Raw genomic sequence first — 5,210 nt, 5'->3', positions numbered from 1 at the left:
GTAGGTTCAGTTCTCAGACCACCTCAGCTTCATCATTTTCATCATTCTTCCAAAACAGCACATTTCTAATTCTAACCATGATATAAATATCTATACTTGGACTTGGAGGACTATTATTTGGGGTACAAAAATTTCTAAAATTTCTTTCAACTTAACTGACTGGCTTTACTTCATCAAAATCCTCGCATTACATAAATGACTATATTTGGACTTGGGGGACTACTCTTACATGTTTGTACACTTGAGCAACCAACCGGGACCTACAGTCAACTCATGTCGAACCACCTAGCACTGAAACTAAGGTGATTTGCATAGCCGAGGCCTACAAAAAAACGAGGTCCACAAAAGCCTAGGCCCATATATACCGAGGCCCACCTATCATTGCCTTTTGAGGAGCTTCTGAAACCCACATGCCGAGGCCCTTTGAAGGTAGACGAGGCCCTGTTGGCCGAAGCCCTGTAGCCGAGGTAGCAGCCTCTGAATCATAAAGTAGCATCCTCCATAGACACTTCTCCCAAGAGATCCTCTGCACAAAGATCTTACTTGAATGATTGATAGGACGTTTGTCATGAGTGTAAATGTTAAGTCTTGTCACTAGTAGAGGCGGCTCGACCAATCAATAAATGTATGGCAGGCTAGGTGCGGTTAATGCCTACGATTTGACATGTAAATTAACTGGATGAGGCCACGTGTACCCCGAACCAAAGGTCACGATCTAATTTGTGACACTATAAATACTCCCCCATATACCCCATACAAAAGCTAAATGCAAGAATCAATACAAGAAACCATATTTTACTCAACTCTCTCTTTCTTATTATCTTGTAACACAAACGAGTTCATACATATTTAGATATACGTTTACAAATATTGATTGGTAATTATTGTACAATCGGTCTACGAACATCCCGTCGGATTCCGAACGTTCTTGTCTCTCGCCGTTGAGCTACTCCCACGCCCTCGATCCATCCGTTTTAGACCATCCACGTGTCTTAGAGTGTTGGACTTTCGCTCACGTGTGTGGGGGTGGGTCCGACATCTATTGACAACACTTTTTGGGGGTCAACATATATGTATTGAAAATAAGGGAAATTTAGGTTGGACTCTTCAGCCTTCTTATACATTGTGGAATTGGCTCCCCAATTTTCAAAATTAAAAATATGAAATTGTTATAATTAAAAAAAAAAGGTTGAACTCCAACCTTGAGGGCCCCCACAGCTCCGTCCCTAGAGCTTTGTGAGGGAGGTAAATCGCGGGATGTGTCCTAACAGACTAGAAAACAAGAGATGTCTGTACACTGCGCCTATAAGGAGTCCAATTCCATGTTTCAGGAATCGAACCCCCACACTGCAGCTGTCAGCAAGGCGTGAGATAATCTCATTCCTGTCCTTTACACTACTAGGCTATGCCCCGAGGGGCTGTTATAATTATATACATGCCTGGGTGTCGATGCCAACGAGAGTGTACTGATGAACATCGATAAGAAAAGGAGTGGCAGGGTTTTTCCCTTTATTTTATCTGCAATTTATTGTTATTTAATGGCATATCTGTTTTTATTGTTCACTGGTACTATTTATTAATTTAAGTTGTTCTTGTTGATAGGAGCCGACAATTTATCCCGAAGTTGTTCCATAAATCCTTTCTAACCTCAAATTTCCCATCTTACTTAATCAGAGCTGTTCAAGTAGTTGGGATAGTGTCATGGTGAGGTGCCAAATATTGTAAACTTAATCAATTGGAATGAATGAGTTAGCAGGTTTCAAAATTAACTACTAGAAATCAAGTAAATAAGATAATTTCAGCATAATATTTTTGGGCATTTTCATTGTACCATCGATATCAGTGGATATTTCAGGAGCTAATTGTCACCTGTCCTTTGAGCGTAAAGTTGTTTGAAACTTATCTCCATGGTGGCATCATAAGAAACCACAAATGAGGTTCACCAATAAGCATAATCCTATTTTGAGACAAGCTGATATTTATTTGGCGAAAATGGTCTCCATAAACAAATTTATTACAGTTTATATGTTTTCAATTTTCAGCATGGATATTGGATATGTATGCTCTTACATGGAGAAACAATTATAATACATCTGCATTTATGTCTCTATTTGTCGAAAGTGATCGATTTGGATTGAGAATATGCCAAATGACGCATAATGGAAGTAAGCCTAAGAAGAAACCAAATGCGTCTTATTTATTTTTATTTTTTATTTTTTTCGGAGGGGAGTGCTGATTTTTCTTAAAATTTATTAAAATGAGTTATGGCCCCCTTTTAAGATATTTGTTGCTTAATTTTTCCTTCGTCATTTATAGCTATTTGATGAATTTGCAGAACCTGTTGGAGGTGAAATCTCAATTGCTCGTGAATCTGAGATGGTTGGAAGTATTCCTAAAACAGCAATGGAGAAAGCTTTGATTGAATAGGAGAATACCAAGTTTTCGAAGCCAATAAAAAAAAATCTCAAACAAGAGGTTGTCACTTCTACTCCCCATGTTGTCAAGCATAAGGGAATGCATAGCGAAGATCTTACTAGTATGAATATCGATAAGGTATTTGATTCCAAGGTTTATAGGTTAAAATCTTCTTTATTTTGGAGTGTTTGTGTTTGACAGATACGTTGATTTAGAGAAATTATGCTTATTTTTTCAGACGCAGCTATTGGAAAGTGTATTGACAGAAGCATATGAAGGTGATGAAGATTCACTTCTTGGAGAGTGACAATTTACATTCGTTGCATTTCTGGTACGAATAAGCTCTCTGTTTTTCTCATCCATAAGGGCACCCATATGTTATTATAAGTGCACAGCTGCATATATTCATATGGAGATTATGGAATCTAGCAATTTATATTTTTGATTTATGCACAAATTTTTGCAGATGGGTCAATCGCTTGAAGCATTTCTACAGTGGAAGCTTTTAATTGGCCTCTTGTTGGGCTGCACGGAGGCTGTGAGTACAAACATATATGGATTAGATTTTTCAGGATATACTTATCCAATAGAAGGGGATAAAATCCATACTATCCTCACTGTCAGAATTGTATTCTATTAACTAAGTTTATGCAAATGGATCTGGACAGCATTGGTACGACTTTTTTCATCTGAAAATGCTAGTGTATGATGAATCTTGTCCATCGAATATGGAATATCTGCTCATAGTCAACATTCAATAATTGAGAAACCGTTTTATGGTCTAATATTTTTGGGAAATCGACACGTAGATCTTAGAATAAGTTTTATATGTAAATCTACAATAGAGACTTTTATGGTTGTGTTCATTATGGCACCCGAGATCGATATCATCGTCCTTGTGATGAAAATTTTGGATTTGACTTTTATGTTGAATAATTTTGTGCTATTTTAGACCTGGTTATAATATGGATTGATGGATTCCCTTTTATTTAAAGATTCACATAGCCCATAGAAGTTATGTGATAAGTGCGTTTTTACACATTCGATCCACAAAACATAACTAATTGTTGATAAAATTGATTGAATATGACTTAATTCTATGTAATTTTATTTTGTAGGACCATATTGATGGATATGGTGGAATTTAAGAGAAAAGATGCTAAAATGGGGCCAGAACGAAAGAAAACGAAAGTTCATAGACCAAAGTGCATATATGCAAAACATGACTTGAAAGACGAATCGAGAATGTACACGAGCCAAGTATCAACTTGGTGATAATATGGGATGATAGAAGGAAGAAAATGAAGAAAAAGGACTAGGACGGAAAAGAATGAAAGTTCAGAGACTAAAATGTAAATAGCCAAAAGATGAACCGAAAGCATAGACGAAGGTGTTAAAGAATCATGGACCAGTTTGTTGAAGATTTGAAATATTGGGAGAAGAACAATGAGAAAAGAAGTCAAAATGCAAGAAATTTGAAGTTCGGGGACCAAAATGTCACTACTGGGAAGAAAACTTATACCATGCAGTCGCATGGTATAAACCAACATGTAGTCGCATGGTGGTAATCAAAAAAATAGATGAGGTCATCACATAATACCATGCGATTGCATGGTACAAATTCACAGCACGATTTTCAGTTTCCTTTTCTGATGTAAACTCTTATGGTAACCTAATTGGGATGTGATGTAAAAACCCAAAAGCCGTCATATTCGAGGGAGAAAACCTTGGGAGAGAAAAATCACATATTGGACAAGATTTTAGACCACAATCACAAAGAGAAATGCGAAGATCAACGAGATTACACAACAAATCCTACAACGGTGATGTCGGTTCTTAGAGTTATTGTGTATTTTGTTATTTTCTCCATGCTAGGCTAGGTTTTCATGTACTAGAAGATCTATAAATCTTGTAATGTGAAGTTTTGATTTCTTGTTTTACAATATTGACATCAAAACATGTATGAATTTGTTTGAATGATTTATATACAATTAATTGATTCCATAATTATGTGCACATAATTGTGTGAGTAAGGTGACTTGTTTCATGCATTCAAGAGAGAGGAAATGAGTTCGATGGGGTATAAATCATCATAGGGTCCGATAAGGAATAAAGATTTATTGTTATGCTTTATGTGAATCTTTAAAGAATCACATGCATTCTTACATATTTGCACCTGTCATAGAGATATAGGATGATGGTATATGGGAATATGTTCAACTTTACTCGAGAGAGATTGTTGGATAAATTTAGGAGCATTAATTCTTCAAAATTTCAACCTTTTGTCAATTTGTGAAACTAGGGTTGAAAGTGAACATTACTTGGGGATTTGTGATCCTAGTGCAATTCATATTCATTGATTACATCAATTTTGCATTTTGGACAGTTTTTAAATCGAACCGACTGGTTTGATGCTTGAAACTAACCCAATCCAAAACACACAGGTCGGGGCGGGGCGGGGCATTTCCTTGAAAAAAAAAATGTTTTTCCATTGATTTCAATACTAAAATTTTAAGACTTCCAAATCAATCCTTAATTTCTTAAAACAAAATCAGAAAAAAAAAAAAAAGCTTGATTAATTGGGTCAGCAGTTTCTTTCCTTTATTTTTTGGCTGATTTCAATAATTTTAAAAATATCATATTTCCTTGGTTTCTTAAAATAAAAGTAGAAAGAGCTAAGTTACAATTGTCATAAGATTTTCTACTCCTGTTTGAAATATTTTGTCATTTTCATAATCCACTAAACAATTTAACCGAAAGTAGGTAATTTAACAAAAATATACAGTCATCCAATA

General features: G+C 35.7%; 1 long non-coding RNA gene across 1 annotated transcript; it reads left to right on the top strand.

Moving 5' to 3' along the window:
- The first annotated feature begins 1,932 nt into the window (after nt 1-1,932).
- On the top strand, nt 1,933-3,094 carry LOC111372632. Its single transcript, XR_002698806.1, has 4 exons — nt 1,933-2,165; nt 2,336-2,553; nt 2,654-2,746; nt 2,882-3,094. It is a non-coding gene; the product is annotated as an uncharacterized LOC111372632 (long non-coding RNA).
- The last annotated feature ends 2,116 nt before the right edge of the window (nt 3,095-5,210 follow it).

The sequence above is a fragment of the Olea europaea genome, unplaced genomic scaffold (genome assembly GCF_002742605.1).
Source record: "Olea europaea var. sylvestris unplaced genomic scaffold, O_europaea_v1 scaffold1019, whole genome shotgun sequence".
Lineage (NCBI taxonomy): Eukaryota > Viridiplantae > Streptophyta > Magnoliopsida > Lamiales > Oleaceae > Olea > Olea europaea.
The sequence above is the reverse complement of the archived record's forward strand: the minus strand, read 5'-3'. Positions and strand labels throughout refer to the sequence as shown.